The sequence below is a fragment of the Pinus tabuliformis genome, chromosome 9 (assembly GCF_031772625.1).
Source record: "Pinus tabuliformis cultivar Carrire ecotype Pingquan chromosome 9, CPIR1, whole genome shotgun sequence".
Taxonomy (NCBI): domain Eukaryota; kingdom Viridiplantae; phylum Streptophyta; class Pinopsida; order Pinales; family Pinaceae; genus Pinus; species Pinus tabuliformis.
In genome coordinates, this window is record NC_142307.1 from 1,008,329,928 (window position 1) to 1,008,352,936 (window position 23,009).

The window sequence follows — 23,009 nt, forward strand, 5'->3', positions numbered from 1 at the left end:
ACTTGTATGATAATACAGATAGCGGGGTTTTTAGCTGAGGCTTTCCCCATAGTATTCTTCTGTGTCTCATGTGTGATTGAATATTCTTCTCTATTATATGTGTTATGTTTTATCTTGCTCAAAATCGATTAAGCTTCTGCAAGTTTGATTGTAGAAGTAGATTAAGTATTTTTCTTTAGTGCATTGCATAATCAGTTTAATCTATAGTGAGAATTTCTACAATTATTTGACATTGAGCTTTATAGTTCTAATTTAAAGCAGTGTTATCATTCTTAGCCTTTGTAAGAGTGTGTTTATTAAATTCTCACTTGGAAAAAATAGCTGCTCACAATCTCTTAATAAACATATCTTTTCAATTTCAATCAATAACCAGAAAAATCCCAAAGGTTGAATAGAGTTTAAATCTTATAATAAAAAAAATAAATTAATTGATTAGTATATAATTTACAAAAACATGAAAAGTGAAGACTTGCGTGTAAGATGAAGAAATATCTTACTATCTCTTAATAAATATATCTTTTCAATTCCAATAAATAGCAAGAACATAAAATCCCAAAGGTTGAATAGAGTTTAAATCTTATAATAAACAAAAGAATATTTAATTGATTAGTATATAATTTACGAAAACATGAAAATTGAAGACTTGCATGTAAGATGAAGAAATATCTTACTAGAGATTTTGGAGTTGTAAACTTATTTGGATCTTTTTTATCATAATAATTTTTTTGGAACAACTCTTTGCCAAACGATAGGCCAAGATGCACTAAATTTTTCCACAACTAGTGACACCCGAGCCCTTAATCAACTACTATATCCAATGAATTCTTTGTCTCCGAGCATTTTCCTCTAGAAAGAGTGAATTATCTCATTTCCCTTTCCATCCATTAAGTAAAAAGAGTGATGGGAAAGGAGATCCCTATGTAGACAGTCCATCTGTATTCATACAAATTTCTATTTTTTGCTTCAAGTTTTCCTTAACATTTTTTCTAAATTTGATTCTTTCTTATTTTATTCCTTTTCACTTTTTGTTAATTTTATTTAGTCTTACTATTTTTACAATTTATTTTTGTATACTTCTTCAAAACTTTTTCCTATTTACTATTATTATATTTTCTCTATTATCTTTTATTTATTTAATATTATTATATTTTCTTTATTAGTTTACTTATTTAAATATTAATATTATTACTTATTATTATTGGAAATTCATTTAACTATATTATTATTATTATCCAATTTTAAGGTCATGGCCAAGCACACCAAATTGGTGTATGAGGCCCTCTTGTTTCTGGGACAAGGGACCCACCTTTGTGCAAGAATTATTGTTTTCTATTTATTATTATTATATTTTATCTACTATCTTTTATTTATTTAATACCATTATCTTTTCTTTATTTGTTTAATTATTTAAATATTAATATTATTACTTATTATTATTGGAAATTCATTTAACTATATTATTATTATTATTATCCAATTTTAAGGTCATGGCCAAGCACACCAAATTGGCGTATGAAACCCCTTTGTTTCTCGGACAAGGGACCCACCTTTACGGAACGATTTGACTCCTAAGTCTAGGAAGGAATACATAATCTACCCCCCTTTCAGAGGAAACAAATGCTCTTAACCATTAAGCCCACTGAAGTTGATTTATAGTTTCTATTCGTATCCATTATATTTCATAACTTTATATTTAAATTTAATTAATAACCATATTAAAAATATTCACAATATTTTTTTTGAGTTATATATGTGTGTGTGTGTGTGTAATCAAATAAAAAATGAAAAACATGTCAAGAAAGTTGCCACATATATATGTAAGAATATGTATTGATGAGGTTTTAATCAACTTAAAATAAAGATATTTCTATATATAGAAATGTGATAGATATATAAATATAAATAATGTTTTTAATAACAACATAGATCAGTCTTAACTTTGGATCTACTAAGTGTGAAAAGGAATCAAACCTCTCAAGTGCATACTTTTTTCTCAAATTTTCCACTGAAAAAAAACCTATATATTTACACAATTGATCTTTCTAGGTACATAGTAAGTCTCAAATTCAAATGAACCTATACTAATTAATAATAAATTGTTATAATTAAAATTATTTAATAATAAATATTGATAATTATAATTTATTTTCAAAATTTTATAATTATTTTTATTTATTATAATTATTAATAAGAATTAGAATTTATTAATAATATTCTAAATTGTCATCATTGATAATAGTGAATTGTGTTTTATGAAAAAATAATACATATTTGTTATGTGGTCATTAAAATTGCTTGGTTTTTCGTTAATTAAAATATAACTCATAAATTAACCACCTTGATTCATATAAATTTATAAAATAACAATATACACTATTATATGATATGTTTATTCAATAACCAAATTGTAATGAATAATTTAAAAAACTATATTTATAAGGTATTGTCTAACTTATAGATGAAATAACCTTTTTCAAGGTATTTTTTTGGTTAACTTAACCAAATTCAGATAGATCTTTTTAAAAGCATGAGTTTAGGTTTCTTAATATTTATAATTTGAGTGCCTTAGGGGATTTTTATGGCGTTGAATACATTTATGCTTTCAAAAATTATTTTAAATAATAAAAAATCGCAATATTGCTTGAAATTGAATTATTGAATTTTGGTGAAAAGTATTATTTTGTATATAAGTAAGACTACACCTATTGATAATACTATTTGATCATTTGCAAATACACCATAGCTTACATTTATAACTCCATATTCTTAACTTGTTATAATTTCAACCTAGGAATTCTTGGAAGCCTTTTTTCCCTACGTGTAAATGGAACGACAAGCAACTAATTTATTTTTTATTAAAAACATCAAGATGGAAGAAAATCTAAGCATAGTATGGGATAAGCATAAATGGCACAATGTAATATGTGGATATTTCTCTAGGAATGTCAAAAGGCGTATAATTCACTATCTAGGTCATATCTAGTAGATCTCTTTCTCCTAGAAATCAAATCATTGACATTCACCGGTTAGAGGATTTTAAAAATTACATTTTCATGGCCTCTATTACCATCAAGTTGGGTGATATATGGGCTAGGAGTTGCAATTCACATAGTAAATAATTAGATTCCAATTCTTATTGATTTCCTTTGATATCCTTTTATTAGTCTCTCCCTTAATTGTAGATGGATGCTCCTCAAATTTATTTTCAGAGATATAAATTCCCCATATTAAAGTTTGAATTTTCCATGAAAGTAGTGGTGATTACCTTCAAACCTAGATTTTGGAATGAATTTCACTTTTTTCAAACCTTAACTCTCAATGTTAGAAACCAAGACAATACTGAGAGGGGGTGAATTAGTATTGTAGGAATTTTAAAAACATTCTTTGACTTGTACCAATATCAAGAACCATACAAATATTCAACAATTAATTCATATCATAATGACATGAACCATCATGAATAGCACAAATAACACACAAGGATTCTTCAAAATTTACTTCAACTCCTTCACAACGCAAGCTACAACTTACTTTTACAAATTTCTCTGGATACAACGAGCAAGAAACTACAACTCACTCATTTACTAGCTATAACTAAATGGAGCTGCAACCCCAAATATTTACCAACACTTATTGGAAGGAGGTACAACCAATGATCTACAAGCTACGACTTGCTTGACATCAATGACTCATTTTTCATCCATTTTTACACTAGAACCATGAATTCCAAATCCTTTTATAACAAAACCCATTCAAAAATACGTTATTACTAAACACACCAACATCATCAATTCACCTCTACTCACAACCTGCCACAATAATGCACTACCAAAATAATCTCTAAACTTGCTCAATCAATTATGTTTATAAATATTTTTGACTGTTTATTTTTAGCATGAGACTTTAGTTGGATTGATCTTTATTTCTTGCATCAATCAGTTATTTCTACCCTTCTCCTATTCAAAGTATGGCTTCTGAACTGATATTGAAGTTAGCAACCTATGTTTTTTTGTTTTGAGCTCAAACTCTGATTTTTTGTTAATTTTGGCTATTTTGGCACTTTACAAGGTTTAACAGGAGTTTTAGTTGTAGTTACAACTTTAGTTGGCCACTAAGTATAGAAAAAATGTCACATTTACTACCAGTAGTGTCAATACTGCCATATTTAGCGTTTATCCCCTCACACTTTATACTTTGGCCCTATTTTCCAAACAAAACCATGTGTTGTGACCTCATCCTAGTCCATCCATACTTAAATATTTATCTTTTCACCTTTTTTACTTAGTCTTTGTTCCCTTGGTCATTGCGCTACATAAAATGCTATGTAGGCACTTGAACTTGTCCCTCTACACCTTTATCTTGATGTTATTAACCAATTCCTCTTTATAATCCTCCAAGGTATTCCTTATAGGATGATGTGTCCCATGGGGTTGTTCTATGCCTCTTCCCATTGGTCACTTGCTGCCCCACCATATATGATGATGTATCCTAGCACTATAACCCCATTAATTCTCATTTATGCCTTAAGAATTCTTCTAAGGTCTTAGATTCGCGATGAGTTGTCTCAGTCAGTCTATTTGCTCCACCTCAGAACCAATGAGTAACTACCACATTTCTTATTTCCAAATCAGCTCGATGCCTAGTCATCCCACTAGTTCTTTGCATGCACTGCTTAGTCCTTCTCGGATCCTATCTATGGGATGATGTCATGATGTTTCCATTAGTACCACATGGAACCTCCAAAGTGGTGACATGTGTCACCCATAAATTATCCATTAGGGTACCATAAAACCCCAAAATTGCATGACATTTGTCAACCTATTATTTGGCCAGACTATGCTAACATCATTTGTCATTCACCTAGATGTTACAACTTCTCCTTCTGTTAGCTCATATCATCACCCTATGATTGGCTCCCTATCACCTGCATCACCATCTGTGTGACATTTTCACATGTTGTGGTTATGGTTCATGTCTACTACTAAGGCTATAATAAATTACTTAGTGGTTTGTGCACCCCCCTTGGTTTTTTTTGGCTTAGAGGGGGGCAGTGCAATTAACCTCCATGTTCGATCTCAATATTGTTGGTATGGGAAAACCGCCCATTGTGTGACCCCCCATCTTTAACGCATGAGCACTTTGAACCTATGCAATTCTTTTGATGCGTCGGTGGGGACACATGGAATCAAATCTACCAGGAACCTATTCTACTTTTAAATTGTTGGGTCCTGCCAATTTCTCAGTAATTTTTTCCTATATTCCAAACATAACTACTACTAATACCACCTCCACTAACTTTACCTCTAGAAATTATGATTTTCAGGGTCCCTCACTTTGACTGGCCAGATATGCTGACCCAGCATGCCATTTTCAATCTTCCACATACCACTAGAATTATCTTTCAGAGTTATATCCATATGATTGTGTTCCAAATTCTCTTGAAATTATCTAGTGCACTAGAATTGCATTCAAAATCTTTGCACCATTATTCCTTGATTCTTATATTCATTTTTCTTGCTATTCATGAACCCTAATCATGTGTGGCATCATTATTAATAGTTTTGACACCTTTGCCATCAATGAAAACATATTTGTAACATTCTCCCCCTTTTCCATTAATGTAAACATCTTTATCACACAAAATATCATCAGGAGGACAAACCCATGCATGTCCAAATATGCTCATTCTCATGGATCTCCTTGGGATGTTTCTCCCCTTTGATTCATTTCTCTTCTCACGTACTACTCATGTGAAGTACTTCTAAGGTGAGTTTGCACCATGACTTCTCCCAAACTTCTCCCCCTTTTTATTTTTGTAGTTTGAGACTCTTCTTTCTTTTGTTTGATCACCAAAACATCACCCCCTTTGGAATACATGGAAAATACACTAATGGTCTCCCCTTGCAATGTTACTCCTCCTGTCAAAAATATTTCCTTGTCTTATTGATCTTGTGGACCTAAAAGCTTCACCTGATATGCTAAAGGTATGTCAGTGTCCTTTCTTCCTCTTGAAGGAAGATCTAGTGAATGGAGGAAAGAGGGAAAATTCCTAGTATTTGCCTCAAATGCTCAAATTGTTCTCTGGGGAGTGTTTTGGTGAAAATATCAACAACCTACTCTTTTGTAGGTACATACTCCAACATCACAATGTGATTGGAACTTGCTCCCTTAAGAAATGATACTTGATTGGAATATGCTTTGTCATGGAGTGAAAAACATGATTCTTTGACATGATGTTGGTACTTGCATTGTCACAAATGATAGTAATAGGTTGATCATAGAATATCAATACATATTGCAAAATCTGCTTCATCCACAATAGTTAAGTGCAACAAGAAACTACTACAATCTATTCTACTTCAACTGTAAATAAATAGATGGAAGCTTGTTTCTCACTCAACCATCAAACTATACATTATCTGAGAAATAAAGAACCACCAATAGATATCTTATGATTATCTACTTCACCTTCACAATCAGCATAAGTCCATAGTCCATAGTCCATTGTGGATCCGAGATACCTAAGAATCATCTAGGCCTCTAGAAGATGGCTATGACTGGGGACTTCTTGAAATATTCCAAAAATACCAATTGCCTACATAATGTGGTCTTGAAGTTTTCAAATATAATAGGCCTCAAATAATGGATTTGTATAAAGTCTGGTCCAATTCTAGGGATTCATCAATCCTGCTAAGATTGCGACCTGTAATTATTGGTGTGCTCACTAAACAAAATTCCTCCATGCTAAACATATTCAATAATTCCTTGATATACTTACCCTATGAGATAAAAACCATTTTGTGAGTTTGTGAAATATGCAATCCAAGGAAATAATAAATCTTTCCAAGAATATATGCTACAAATTGACATGTTAAGAAATATGAATCATTGGAAAAAATAATATCATCGACATAAACAACCACCACTATGATTTTTCCACCATTAGTTTTGGCATATAAATTGTTATCAGTTGCTCCTCTTTTGAAACCACACTTGAGCAAGTAGTTTTCTAACTTCAAATACCAACCACTAGGGGCTTTCTTGAGACCATACACAACCTTATTAGCCTTGCAAACATAATCAGGATTATCTGTTAGCTAAAAACCATATATATGTTCTATGAAAACTTATTCTTGTAATTCTCCATTTAGAAAGGTAGATTTGACATCCATTTGATATATTTTGAACTTCTTGAAACAAGCAAATGAGAGAAATGCTCTAATTGTCTCTATCCTAGAAACAATAGAAAAAATTTCACCAAAATCCATACCTTCATTTTGACTATAACCTTTTTATACTAACCTTTCTTTGTTTCTTATCACTTCTCCATGGTCATTTAACATATTCCTGAAGAACCACTTAGTGCCAATAAAATTCTTGTATGTCCCCATGTTTGTTTTTACTCTATTTGGTCTAACTCTTCATGCATATCTTTTAAGAAATTTCCATCTTGATTAGCTTGTGCAACAAACTTTGGCTTCTCCATGGATAACACAGCTACATGTCCTTGCATAGTGGGATTGAGTAGCTTCATTCTTGTCTAAATACCTGAATTTAATTCAACAACAATTTGATCCACTAGGTGACATTTTTACACATCCCTTGAAGGGTATTTGGCTTGAGGTATAGAGGTCTCTTCATTGTCTTCTTTTGAAAGTTTCTAATGTTCCTCGTCATTGTTGAATGGTTCATTGGAGCTAAAATTTACTGGTTTTTTGACTTCAGATTCAACATATTCATCCACTTTGACATCAATACAATAAAAAATCCTCTCAGTATTTTTATTATAGCATCTATAGCCTTTGATGATTTGAGAATATCTAATAAAAATACCTTCATCAGCCCTTGCATCAAACATACAAATATTATCATCACTCCTCTTGATGTAACACTTGTTTCCAAAAATCTGAAAATGCTCGATTGTTGCAAGTTTGTGATACCAAAGCTCATAGGGAGTTTTGTCACTGTTTCATCTAAAATGAGCTTTGTCGAGAATAAACACTATTGTGTGAATTCATTTTGTCCAAAATCTTTGCTAAGCTTTCTTTTCATCCATAATAGTTATGGCTAACTTCTATACAAATTTGTTTTCACTCTTTGCTACACCATTCTTTTGTGGAGTCTCACTTATTGTGAAGTACCTTTTGATACCACGCTTCTTGCAAACATCATCAAACTCACCTCCATTATCAAATTTTATGCTCTTGGTTTTAGAATTAGTTTTCTACCATAGCTTTGAAATCTCTAAACTTATTAAAGGCTTCATATTTCTCTCTAAGAAAAATAACCCACATCATCCTATTGAAATTGTTAATTATAAGCATGAAATACAATATACATATGGGTGAATTTGTTCTTGGTGGTCCACACAAGTCAAAGTGTACTAGAAGAACTTGCTTTGATGATGAGATCTCCTTGGACTTGAATGAAATTTGATTTTTCTTAGCCAAATGATAATATTTGCAAATTGAATTCTCTAGTTTTGAAAGCCTAGGTAAATCCTTAAAAAAATTCTTCTTGCTCAGTTTGACTATTTGATCAAAATTAAGATGTTCAAGTTTCCTATGCCATAAAAAACTCTCATCGATCTTTGATAAGAAACACCTTTCTATATTCTCTTTCAGAACATATACATTAATGTTTTTTCTCACAACTTCAACCACTATTTCTCTTATGCATGAAGACTTGATTTGACAATTTTTAACTTTCAAATTACATCATAGCCTTGATCACATATATGAGACACATTAAGTAGATTATCATTAAACTCATGAATGAATAATTAGTATTACCTTTACCTCTTCCATTTGAACAATTGGCAACTCCTTTACCAACAATCATACCAGGTGCATTGTTACCAAAGGTTACATTGCCCTCTTCAACTAGTTTCCATGTTAATAATTTTCTTCCGTCTCTTGACAGGTGCCTAGAACAACCAGTATCCACATACCATTGATTTCCTTCTTTATGAGCATACAAAATTATATCACATTGTTTTTTGATCTCCTTTTCATTCGAGACCTTGGTTTCAGGCCTCTTGTCCTCAAGTCTACAATCAGTTTTTTATGCTCAAAATTTTGACATTTAAAGCATTGAATCAAATTGTTCACATGAGCAAAAGAATTATTATATATGGGTCTTCTTTCCTCTATCTAATCTATTAATTTCTTCCTCTTGTATTGCTTTATCTATAGGATTAATTCATTCTGTAATTTGTTGCTTTGTGGCCATAATTAGTGTAGGTAAAAAAATAACCTCAAAAATTGTTAGCATACTTGGAAAACTATCTTCTATTAATTGACTAGACTGATTTTTAAGCTCTTCAATTTTCTAGACCAATGTTGTTATGTGCAAAATGTTTCCCTTTCATATGATGTTACTAATCATTTGTTGAATGTTTTTTTGGATGTGTGTTATCATTTCCTTTTTGTTGTTGCGCATTCACTCCTTTTGCTTCTGGTACAAAGGTGATGGATTTATGAACCTTTGACTCTGATGATGAGCTAGATTATGCCTCAAATCAAAGAATAGTTCAATTTTTGGAAACTCTTTGTACTTCCAAAATCTCATTTAAATTATTAGTCCCTTTTCCAAAATTTTGATTGAAGGTCAGCTCATTTTTTTTTCCTTTTGTAGTTATTTTCTTAGGAAAACAATTTCACCCTCTATCCTTCCACGAGCTTGATTTTTCTCACTTAGCTGTTGATTTAAATATTCTTGAATATTCTTACCTTTTTCAAATTGTAGAAGAAACAGTTCAACAACTTTAGTATTTTCCTTTATCATTGAATCCTTCTTAGATTTATTTTTATTTCTCATTATTTCTATTACTTTAAGTGCACTCACCATCTCTCCTTCTATATCCACTTCAACCTCTTCTTCATCAGAATTATTGGCTTAAACATCTAAATTGTCTAAATCCATAAGCATGAATTATTTTGAGCTTTCATCATCTTTTTCCTAATATGAGGATTGACTTAATTCACATTCAGAGGAGTTGGCTAGAGACTCCTCTTTTTAGCCTTATTTCTATCCTTTTATACTTTCCTAAATTTATCCTTTAGATCATAGTCCTTCTTCTTATTTCAGGAAACTTTGAAGCATAATAACCAACTTTTCCATAGTTATAACACTTAAAAGGTAACTTACCTTTATACTTTATTGATGCTCTCTTCAGCTTCCTCAAAAACATTTCTTCTTCTTTATCTGATTCGCAACATGAATCATCATGATTTTCTTTGGGCTTCTTCTCTACTTTGAAATCTAACTCTTTTGTTGCGAGCTTGTCATTTTATATTCTCATTTCATAGGTAGTAAGAGTTATAAGTATTTGGTTTAGAGTGAGAGTGTTCATATTGGTCATTTCTTCAATGGCTGAAACTTTGGGATTAAATCTCTCAAAGAGAGATCTCAACACATTTTGAGCTACTACAGATTCATCCAGCTTCTCATCAATGCCTATTATAGTGTTCAACCCCTCAGCAACTCTTAAAAAATATTTTACAATATCTTCATCACCATGCATTCTCAAAGACTTGAATTTCATTCTAAAACCTTGAAGTTTAGCTTTTGTTACCTTGTTTCCACCTTCATAGTAGCTACTCATCTTGTCCCAAATAGATTTGGTAGATGTGTAGTCCATCACTTTGACAACTTTTGATTCAGGTAGGCTAGCAAGTAAAGCATTCATGGATTTTGCATTGCATGTGAACTCCATCTTTTGATATTTAGTAATTATTGGTGGAGCATCTTGATAATATTCTTCCACAACATCCCATACATCAGCTCTAAGTGATTAAATGTAGGTTTTCATTCTAATTTCCAAAACAAATAGTTTGTTCTATTGAACGTAGGTTCCTTATTGGTAAATCCTCATTCATAGTTTATCATGGTCCTTGATCTTTATTACAGTTGTTAAAACGATATGAAAAAACTTGGACTTGATACCAATTTTTAGAAACTATAACAATACCGAGAGGAGGGGTAAATCAGTATTGTAGGAATTTCAAAAACATTATTTCACTTCTACCAATATTAGGACACCATAAAAAGCTTCAAAAATTAATTCATATGAGAATTTCATGAACCAACATGAGTGACACAAATGGCACATAATTATTCTTCAAACTTTACTTCAATTCCTTCACAAGACAAGCTACAACTTTCTTTTACAAATTTCTTTGGCTACAACCAATAGGAAGCTATAACTCCTTGATTTATCAATTACAAGTGAATGGTGTTACAACCCCAAATATTTTCTTGGACCTATTGGAAGGAGCTATAACCACTAATTTGCAAGCAACAACTTGCTTGACATCATTGATTTATTTTTCATCGATTTTTACACTAGAACCATGAATGTGAAATCCTTTTACAAAATATAACAATTTTTCTCTTCACACACTCACAAAAACATCTTTAGAAATATTTGATTACTAAACACACTAGCAGCATCAATTCACCTCTACTCACACCTTGCCACCATAATCCACTGCTCAAACAATATCTAAACTTGCTTAATCAATTATGTTTATAAATATTTTTGACAGTTTACTTTAGCATGAGACTTTAGTTAGGTTTCTCTTTAACTATTGCATGAATCATTTATTTATGGATTTATCCTATTCAAAATATGTCTTATGAATTGATATTCAAGTTATCAACCTCTCTTCTATTGTTATGGGCTCAAACTCTGAGTTTTTCTATTAATGTTGGCTATTTTGGCACTTTACATGGTTTAGGAGCTTTAGCTATAGTTCCAACTTTAGTTGGCCAATAAATATAGAAAAACTACTAAACTTACTACCCATAACATCCATGCTACCATATTTATCCTTTAGCCACTCTTGCTTTATAATTTTTTCCCTATTTTCCACATAGAACCATGCACTTTGACCTCATGTTATTCCTTGAGTGCTTAAATGTTTATCTCTGCTCCTTTCTCCTTAATATTTTCACCCTTAGTCACTACGTTGCATAAAACCTTATGTAGGCACTTGAACTTCAACCATGACGTCATTAACATTTGCCTCTTTATAATCCTCTAAGGTCTGCCTTATGGGATGGCATGTACCATGGGGTCACCCTGCGCATATTCTCATTGGGCGCTTGTTTCCTGAATGTACATACTAACATGTCTTGACACCATCACCTCAGTCATTCTCCTCCACTTGTTTCTGGGTTCTTAGTGTCGGGATGAGGTGTCTCGATGGGTCCACCCACTCCCCTAGGAACCAAAGAGGAACTGCTACATTTCCTTTGCCAAATCAGTCAGATGCCCAATCATCTTGTTGGTTCTTTTCATGTGCTACTCAGTTCTTACGGGACCCTTCCTACAGGATGACATCATGCTACCATCATGAATGCAACATGATGCCTCCATAGTGGTGGCATGTGTTACCCAGAAATGCTCCATTAGTGTACCTGATAACCCCAAAATTGTATGACATGTGTGCACCTCTTATTGGGACACATCATGCTAATGTCATATGTCGATCATCCACATGCGACCACTTATCCTTCTTTCATCCCATCTTAGCACCTACTTGTTGGCCCCCTGTCACCTACCTACCCATCATCCTGTCATGTTCACATGGTTGTTGTTATGGTTCACGATTACTGTTAAGGTTATAATAAACCACTTAGTTGTTTGCATGCCCCCCCTTAGATTTTTGGGGTTTAGATGGAGGGTGGAACAATTAACCTTTGATGTTGATCTCAAGTTCGATGGTATGGGAAAATCACCCATTGTGCAACCCCCCAATGTCATTAACGCTTGAGCGCTCTAACCCCACATAATTCCTCTAATGCATTGATGGGGGACAAGTGGTAGAAAATATTACCACGAACCTGCTCTCCTTTAAACCTATTCAGTCTCACAAACTTCTTTTCCATTCTTTCCCATATGCCAAACTTAACTACTTCTAAGACCACCTCCACTAACCTTATCTCTCCTAATTTTTACCTTTGGGGTCCTTCACTTTCACTGGCCATAACTGCTGACCAAGGAGGCCATTTGTGATCTTCGACATACCACTGGAAAGCTCTTTGAAAGCTCTATCCATCAGCTTGGGTTCCATTGCTCTTGAAATTATCTACTACACTAGAAATGCCTCCAAATCCTCTACACCATTCTCCATTAATGTGTTTCTTCATTCTCCTTGCTATTCCTAAGCCCTAATCACGTATGGTATCATTATTTACACTTTTGACACCATTTTCGTTAGTGGAAACATATTTATAACACTCAAATCTAATTAATAATAGAAACCCCAAATCCATGCATAATCCAATATTGGAAGATCCTCACAAATTTTAGTGTTGCTCACAATTTAGATATTTGGAGATCCAAATGTTTTGAATATCTCTTATCTTTTACAAATGTCTTTTTGGTGCACATACCTCCGTTAACCCATATATATTCGATAACACGTGGTTCAAATACTCCACTGATCTAGATATGTTGCTTGATCCAAATATATCATTCTATTAAGATATATACATCATGATTCAGATCCATTTACTCTCAATCTAGATATATCATCTTAGTATGGATATCTTATAGCTACTTAAAGTTATGATTAAGCTTTTGGGTTGTGATCTAGATATTGCTTCACTCCATGTTGATGGTAAATCATCAAAAATGCTTTCACATTTCCATCAACTAACAAACCTTTGAAAAATGACAAATGTAATTATTCAGAATTTGGATCTTTGTTTTAACTTACAATGGGGTCCACCCTAGATGTCTTATAGCTTTAACAAGAACATCAATTTTTAATTTGGGTAATTCCTTAGTCATTCAAACGTTTTTAGGGCATATACTTTTCCAACCAGATACTCTTCACCTCATAGATGTTTTATATAAGATTAAAAAATGTTAACTTTGATATTTGGAATGAGGGATGGTTCATCTATGAAAAAACAATGCTTCAAAACCAAAACAAGAAATCACTCTTGTTTGCACCCAATTTAAGACACAACCTCCAATAGAACAAAAAAAATACATAGAGAGTATTTATTAATCCAAAGTAAAGCAAATGGTTATGATTTATATATTCTTTGCATAATATTCCTCCTCTGCACACAATAATGCTCTTCAAACCCATAATCTCTTTACATGCATTCATTTATTTTGAAAATCTATTAGATAAATCTTTTATACTCAACTCAACAAACTCAAGTTTCATTACTAGATTATCTAACATATTCTTAATTTGCATGTTTCTATCACTTCACTTAGAAAATAAATGGCACTCCTCTAACATCCTAATAACATAAATACCTCTAGATGGTATTTAGGAATATATTACAAATTTAAATAAAATTAAGGAAACTAAGTTCTATTGGTAAATGGGTTTTAACCTAGAAAGGTTAAAAATTGTTTTGAATGGTAGATTCCCTTGCATCAAGTAATGGGTGCAGTGTCAAGAATAATTGTCAAAACATCCATATATACTAATATATTTATCCATACATATTGAATCCATAAATGAATTCAATATGAAAAAGTATGATTAATATGACAAAGAACATTAAAATGACTATCCTACTAGAATCAAATTACAATATAAATAATATATAATATTCGTTTATATTCATATAGTTATACATTATCCATATATGTTTATGCTTAAACTATATTGATGTTTTATGTAATTAGTTGTAAAAATATCAAACAAATTTCTTAAATTTTATAGTATATATTTAAAAAAAAATGTCGTGACTAACATCTTAATTGCAAAGTCACATATTCCTCAGATTGTGCAACTATATATTCAAAATTAATTATCTCTTTGATATTGTAAAATTATTCAAGTTGGCCCCATATTATATTTGTATCCCTTGAGCTTGCATTGTGTTGAGCACACACTTGTATTGTGCATGTGGTGAATGAGTATGATTGAATTAATACAAGACAATGTTGACTTATTTAAATATCCATGAAACATAAGAAAATGATCACATATGAGATCTATCTACACAACATGGAACTCAAGATTTACATGAAAAATATTTGGGAGAAAATCATAAAATTGTTTTTATAATTCTTTGTAGGAACTTTGAAGGGGCTCTCTTCCATCTCTTCCTCATTCGATAATTCTTGTGGGCAGTTGGGATGGTGTGTTGAGCCAATCATCTAGGGAGTTAAGTTGTTTCCTTTGCAACGTGAAGTGTGCCCCTATCACCTATCCACGCTGGGTATTTTCCTTTAGTTGGCTTGTGTCTTCTTTGGGTGATTGCTTATTTTTTGGATCATTATTTCAAGGCACCATGTTTCAAGGTCTTGATACTATTGAAATCATGTAGGATTACATTAAATAGATTGTTAATAACTGACAATTGAATGTTGGTTCCTCCACTAGTGTGTTGGAGGTTATGATTGAGCTACAGATGAGGGTTATTAGAATGAAGGATGAGTTGGTGCAACTAAAAAATATGATGGAGGAAATGAACTGTAAGTCCAAGTAAGACACAACTAACTCTAGTGACATATGTTTCCATTTCTCTGAATGTTTCAAATATGAAATGGTTAGTGTTGAATTCTCAGCTTTATGGCTAGTTTCCCGTGACGATGGGGGTGAACCATATTATTTCTTATGTTATACAAGTTTTTATGTAGTAATGGTATATACTAGAGTTCATGAATTTAGTGGCTCTAGAAGATTGTTATATCCATGTGTCAATTCCCAGGAACAATTTTGTATTGCAGGACATAGCTTTCATATTTTATATATTGCTAGTTAGTCTAGGTTGGTGAGTTATTTTGTAATGGTTGTATAAATATGACCCCCAATAGAGATTTGATATAATATAATATATTTCTAGTTTGGGTTAAAATAAATTATTTTTAGTCATCAACCTACTACTACAAATATTTCAAGGAACCATCCTACTGGAGATATCAACCCACACAACTAAGCACCAATTTAGCAAGTGACATCAATCATTTTTTTCAAGAAACAACCCTTATTTACTGTATATAAATTCTTCAAAAGGTATCAACATCCACATTATATTTTTTTGAGTTTTCTTGCTACTTCTATGATCTAGACTAGATCATTATAATGTTTTTCATCCACCTTGAAGCACTAAGAGTGGAAAAAGTGGAGGAATCATCTCAAAAGACCATTTATACTCACGAGATACAATTTGGAAAATTGGGGTTTGAAACATTCTTGGATAAATTTGAGGCATTAAATGGTGTTTTCTAGAGGCAAAACTTTGTCACTTAAGGAAACACATTTATATGATATTCTACACAATATTACCTTTGAAATAACACATGAACCATCTTATTTGGTGTTTGTATGAAAACATTATGTCACTTGGAATTTGACCTTCCAATTTTGACCACCATAATTTTATAGGATCTGACATCGAGCCTCATTATTCATGGAAAAGGGGATAACCACATGATCACAATGAAGAAGCTTTTAGATGAGTCCATATTGTAACTCAATTTGAGAGTAGAAAGAGTCAATCTTAACCTCTATTAGTCTATCAAATTGCATTATAACTTGGGCACTAGGAGGAAAAGGGGTTCCATTCTATTCAAGTGCATTTTTGTTCCATATATGATTAGAGTACCTAAAAGTGGATAGGGAGGAAGAAAAGCTCAAATGGTTTGTGTATTATAGCAACCCATAGGCCACATGCCTCACATCATTATACTTACATACATTTTCCATTTAGAGAAAGATAGCAAGGGAACCTCACCTTCTATCTAGGTTTTCTCCTGAAATGGTTTCCTAGGTTATATCTTGTGTTAATTTATGGTCTGTGAGTTTTATTTCCCTGTTCTCTATTTTCTACATAATTATAATTTTCCTACATACACAATATAGAGTAATTTACAAATCCATCAATCCAAGAAGAAATAAAACATCATACTGTAGATTTTATATTTTGTAATATATTTTAGTAAATCTATTGTGATGAAGTGTCGAATGGAATATCCATGGTAGTTTACAAATCATTTTGTCTTCACAAGGACTGCTCTCTACTTTCACCTTCAATATATTTTCTCACTACTTCTGCCATCACTAGGTCCAAATAGAGTTTGAATTTCCAAAAAAAAATATATGGTAACTGTCTCAAGGCTTATTGTTTCAGGGCTCTTCCTAAATTTTTTTTTACAACATGCCATGTATCCAATTTTTCAAATCTAATTCTAAAACTTTTACCTAATTCAATTATATATGTCTCCTCTGATTTCTAAATATTTCATATTCTGAAAAATCCCATAAATGAAGTTATAGAAAAACTTCCAATCTCACCTATTAGAAGTTAACTTTAGGACCATTTAGAAAACCTCACTTCCACAAGGAATATCTCAAAAATTACATCCAATCAAACTTTAAAAATTTTAGTTGAGGTACATCTCTATGTCTCCTTAAAAATGTCAAAATGTCATTGTTTGAATAGTCCAATTAAAAAAAATATACCCAAGATGGGATTCTAAACTATCTGAAACTTATTTCAAGATCATTCAAACCCCCTAACTTCGAGAGAGCATATGTCCAAAAGTATACATAACTAGATTCTAAATTTTAACATAAGTACCTAGAGATATCACTACTCTCCTCAAAATTTCATGGTCTAAACTTATCCTAGAAAATAAATTAGAGTTAAAATTCCAAATTAACCAATTTGAAATAAATTTCGGGAAAATTTAGGAAACCTAATTTCAATAGAGCATAAGTCCAAAATTACGGGGAAACAAAGTATGGAATTTTTACCATAGGTACCTTGAGACTTTTCCTCTGCCTTCTCAAAGTTTCATGACCTAAAGAATCCCAAAAGTAATTTATAGTGAAAATACCAAAATGACGTGCTTGAAACTAATTTTGGGACCAATTAAAAACCCTAACATACACAAAGTATATCTCTAGATGTATAAGAAAAAATAATCTAAAATCACAAAAACATGTTTCTCTCAAAATCTCCAAAATATGCTCAAAATTTCACCATTCGAAGTAGCCCAGAAAAAGAGTTACAACGAAAATGCCAAGATTACCCATTCACTCCACAAATTAAAGTTTTTCTCACTTGCACTTTCCATCAAATTTTGTTCTTTTATATATTGTAATAACCTTTCATGAAAAGACATCTAGATTAAAAAATCACATTAGTTAGTGTTTTTTTGGATGAAGCAAGAGACAATCCTTCTATTTCATTAACCAAAAAATAAAGTTACATCATTTACAAAAAGAATTTACGCTTCATGGACTCAGGAAATATTTTGAGTATTCTGACATAGAAATGACCCTCCCCTCAACATTAAGCAAAGCTAACGTCTCAAATAAATCCTAAGGTTAGACCTAATGATTTTTAACTAAATTTAAAACTCCATTAACCCCACTACAATATTTCAAAAAGCTTGAAAGTACTGGTGGCCCCACAAAACTACACAACCAAAACTGACCATCGATTCATACTGTGAAATCGAACAGCTCGAATAAATATTGCATTGCCAAGATGACCAATTGATAATGCGTGATGGAAGGTGGTATTTCTAACCACCCCTTCACACGTGTTGGGAGTCCAATGCAATCGCTCCCAAAAACCCAATACCACTTACTATTCTGAAGCCAAGTGATCACACAGAAACAACTTTGTGACTGGTTTTCCACTCCGTATGAGGAATGCAGGTAAATAGCTACCGCCGGAAAGAACCAACCACCCTTCTCGCGTGAGCTCGCTTCAAAACTTTCCTATGAGATTGCCACTAACTATAAACTGACCCCAGTGTTGCGATCCGAAGGAAAGAGGAGACAGGACAACTCACACCAGGGTAATAAGAGCCCAGTCTGAGCTTGCTGTTCTGCAAGGAACCAACTGAAGTACTGGGATTGAACGTGCTTAGAAACCTTCATTCAGTACCTTTCACTCTGGTCCAATATCTAAAAATTTCTCTATCCTCTACCACTTGTTCATTGCAGAGAGCTTTAAATCTACTCTGAGGTGTCTCCTGCCACTTCATCTCAATCCTGCACTGTGAATTAATCACTCCTTGGTTGGCTAGTGTATTCGCTAGTTTATTGGTTTTCCGTCTAACATTGTTGAAACTAACAGTTCGAAGACGCGGGAGATGATTTTGAATTCTCTGATAGACTTGGATTAGCCTCTAGTGTTTTGAGACCTTCTTTGGCGTTGTTCCACAACTGATTCTCTTGACCGCATTAATGGAGATCTCTGAATCTACTTCTATAATGAAATTTGAGTTGTGACTCAGTTTCAGAAGCTCTAGACATTGTTCCAATGCAATTAATTCAGCCATATTATTGGTGGCTTTACCTAAATGGCAATGGAAAACAAAGATTATGTTTCCTTCTTCGTTTCTTAACACTCCTCCATAACCAGCTGTTGTAGGGTTTCATTTTGAAGCACCATCAATATTGCATTTCAAATAACCTTTCCGTGGAGGATGCCAGAAATCCTTTTCTATTTCTGAATCTTTTTCCTTTCTGCCTAGTCCACAGGGAATTATCTCATGCATACCCAATTTCCTGAGAGTTCTCAACTCATTCTCTGTGGGAGGATTCTTGGGATAATTGCGGACAGTGGTACTAACTGTCTCCTTAATCTGTTTCAAGATCAGATCCAACAGGCGAAGAGGAATAGTTTTTTCATCCTTGAAATTTCATTTATTCCTTTCTTTCCAAACATTCCAAATAATGAAGCTGGCATAAAGGCCCAGGCCAAATTAAGGAGCTCATTCTCCAAAAAATTTCTTCACCACTTGTTTAGGGTATTAATTATACTTTCTTTATCTCTGTCTGTCTATTGAAAAATGGTGGCAAAAAAATCCCACAACCAGGTGGTGAATGTGTAGCTGTTGAGAATGTGCTCCATTTTTTCCTCTTGAGCTTCACATAGTCGACATCTAGAAGGCCTAATAACACCCCTTTTCCGAATATTGTCCCAAGTTAAGATTTTCTTGTGATGAACTAACCACATGAATAGCTTGATCTTCATCCACCCTTGGTGGCTCTAACATTGTTGCCAGCATTTTGCTGGAACACAGGAATCTAGGTTCAGGATGATTCTTTTTGCCTCCCTGAGATTAAAGGTGCCTTCTTTATTGAGGCCTCAGCTTAACTAATCGTGTCCCTCTGTTACCAATATCTTCCTTTGTTTTAATATACTCATGAGTTCCTCTGTCTTTATTTTTATGGTACTGTCATCTCTGCAGTCTATGCTTCTCCAGTTTCTCCACTTTCCAGAGTTGTGAGGAAGATTCCAGAAATCTTTAACTTTGATTAATCCTTGGGAGTCTGTTTCTTGCTTGAGGCTCATAAAGTCCTCTCTTAACAACATTTGTTCTTGTTGCCATTTGTCTTCCCAGAAGAGAGTTAGATCTCCTTCTCTAATTTCCCAGAAATTGTTGTTTTGAACTAGGTTTCTGTTTTCCCAGGCTTTATTCCAGATGTAAGAGCCTTTTATGTTTCCCGACATTCTTATAAGGTCTCTTATTTTCCAGGAGCTTGCATATTTTTCTTTCCAGGTCTTAGCCCATTGAGCTTCTAGTTCTTTAACCCATCTCCACTAGAGCTTGGCTCCCAAAACTTTACTCAGAATCTCTTGATCATCTAAGCTTAGGCCTCCATGACTCTTGGGTTTACAGATTTTATCCCAAGAAACAGGGGCCCATTTCTTCCTTGTTTCCTCCTTGCCCCAAAGGAAACCTCTCTGGATATTCTTGAAATGCCATAACACACCTTTGGGGGCTAGGAGGGCTGATAAAAAGAACACAAGGATTGATTGTAGCATGGCCTTTGTTAGAATCAACCTACCAGCTAGGTTCAACAATTTTATAGTCCTTTTTTTGACTTTGTCTTGCATTTTGTTGAGCACTGGTTCCCAAATACTTTTGTGCAATGGTCTGGCTGTAAGGAGAATTCCCAAATACTTTGAAGGGAGGGAATCCCTTTGAAAGCCTAGAATTCTGGAGATATTTCTCTGAATTGCAATGTTAGTATTAAAGAAAAATATTTTAGATTTAGAGATATTAACTTCCATACCTATAGCCAAGGTAAAGTCATTTATGATTTGCTTGTAAGCCGAAGCTTCTTTGACTGTGGGAATTCCTTGTAGCATGGTGTCATCTACAAATTGTTGGTGAGTCATTGCCTGACCATTGTACGTTAATTGAAGGCCCTTAATCTTTCCCAAAGCTTTGGCCTATTTAATGGACCTTCCAAGCCCTTCCATCATGATGATAAAGAGAAAGGGAGAGAGAGGGTCTCCCTGCCTGAGGCCTCTAAAAGGATTGAAGATCTCTGAGGGTGAACCATTCACCAAAATCGAAAAGCTGGAAGAGGTTACTAGATCCATAACCCATCTGACCTAGTTGTGATTGAACCCAAAAGCAATAAGGACCTTCTTGACATAGATCCAATTCACCTTGTCATACGCTTTGGCAATACCTAATTGCATGATCATACCAGCCTGCCTCTTGCTAGTTAGCGTGTGAACTACTTCATGGGCTTGAATAATGTTATTTAGGATTTTTTTACCTTCCACATAACTAGATTGTTCCCCTAAAATTAAAGAAGGGAGTAGAGGTTTGAGTCTACTAGCCAAAACCTTGGATATAATTTTGTAAACCACATTGCATAAAGCAATGGATCTGAACTTAACAGCAGTCAGGGTTGAATACTGTTTGGGGATCAGGGAGATGAAGGAGGTGTTGAGGGATTTTGGAATAGTCCTATTTCTTCTGGAGTCCTCCACAACTTTTAGAATATCCTGTTTGACAATGTTCCATCAGGCTTTAAAAAAGTCTACATTGAAACCATCTGGTCCTGGAACTTTGCCATTTTTCATGTCTTTAATAACTTCACTGGCATCTTCTTCGGTTACTAGTTTATTCAGGTTGAAATTGTCCTCTCTAGACACCAACTTAGGGATATTTTTTGTAATTTCCTTGATGCATTTCTCTCTGTTTATATTGTTTTCCTCAGTGATGCCTCCGAAATGTTGTACCAACACAGTTTCGATATCCTTATGAGCGGTCTGAAGCTCCCCGTTTTCATTCAATATCGAAAATATTCTATTGTGAGCTCTATTGGCCATGGTGCATCTATGGAAAGATCTGGTATTACGTTCACCTTCTTTGAGCCATTGAACTCGAGACTTTTGTCTCCAAAATATTTCCTCTTGTTTACATAATTTCTCCCATTCTTGGTGGTGTTTATCGGCTTGCTCACTTTCGACTTTATCAAAACCATCTGTGATCAGTGCTTGATTGAGTTCCTGAAGTTTGATTTCCATAGATTCTTTGTCCACAAAAACGTTACCAAACTCCTTCTTGTTCCATTCTTTGAGCCTGAGTTTCATGTGCTTGAGTCTTTTATGAAGGAGGAACATTTTAGTGCCCTGGATCTGCAAATCTTCGGACCACCATTTTTCAATTTTGCTGATGAAATCTGGGTGGGTGAGCTAGACATTCTCAAATCTGAAGGGTCTATTCCTGGGAGAATCGATCCCCTTGATTTCTAATTAAATCGACCAGTGATCAGAGCCTCCAAATGGGAGAACACTAGCTTTCATTTCTCTATTTGTTAGCATAAGCTCCTCTGATATAAAAATTCTGTCTAACTTGGAGGCGACCTATGCCTCACCTCCTCTTTTATTGTTCCAAGTGAAATGGCCATTGTGCATTTCAAAGTCCACCAGTTTCATATCATCCGTGAAGGTTTGGAATGCTATGGAATCTTTACTTAGTAGTCTGGTACCTCCTTTTTTTCCGAAAGAGATTTAATCATGCTAAAATCTCCTCCCATGACCCAAGGAATTTCTTCATGTCTGCTTCTAAGATTAACCATGGATTCAAGAAACCTAAGTTTCTCATCTATTCTTTGGGGCCCATAAACGTTTGTGACCAAGAAGGTATCCGAAACCCCAACTGGTTGAATAATTACTGATAGGTAACTTCTTGATGCCTCTGCATCTATTATGCTAACTTTTTGAGGGTCCCATAGAGTTAGAATGCCCCCTGCTAT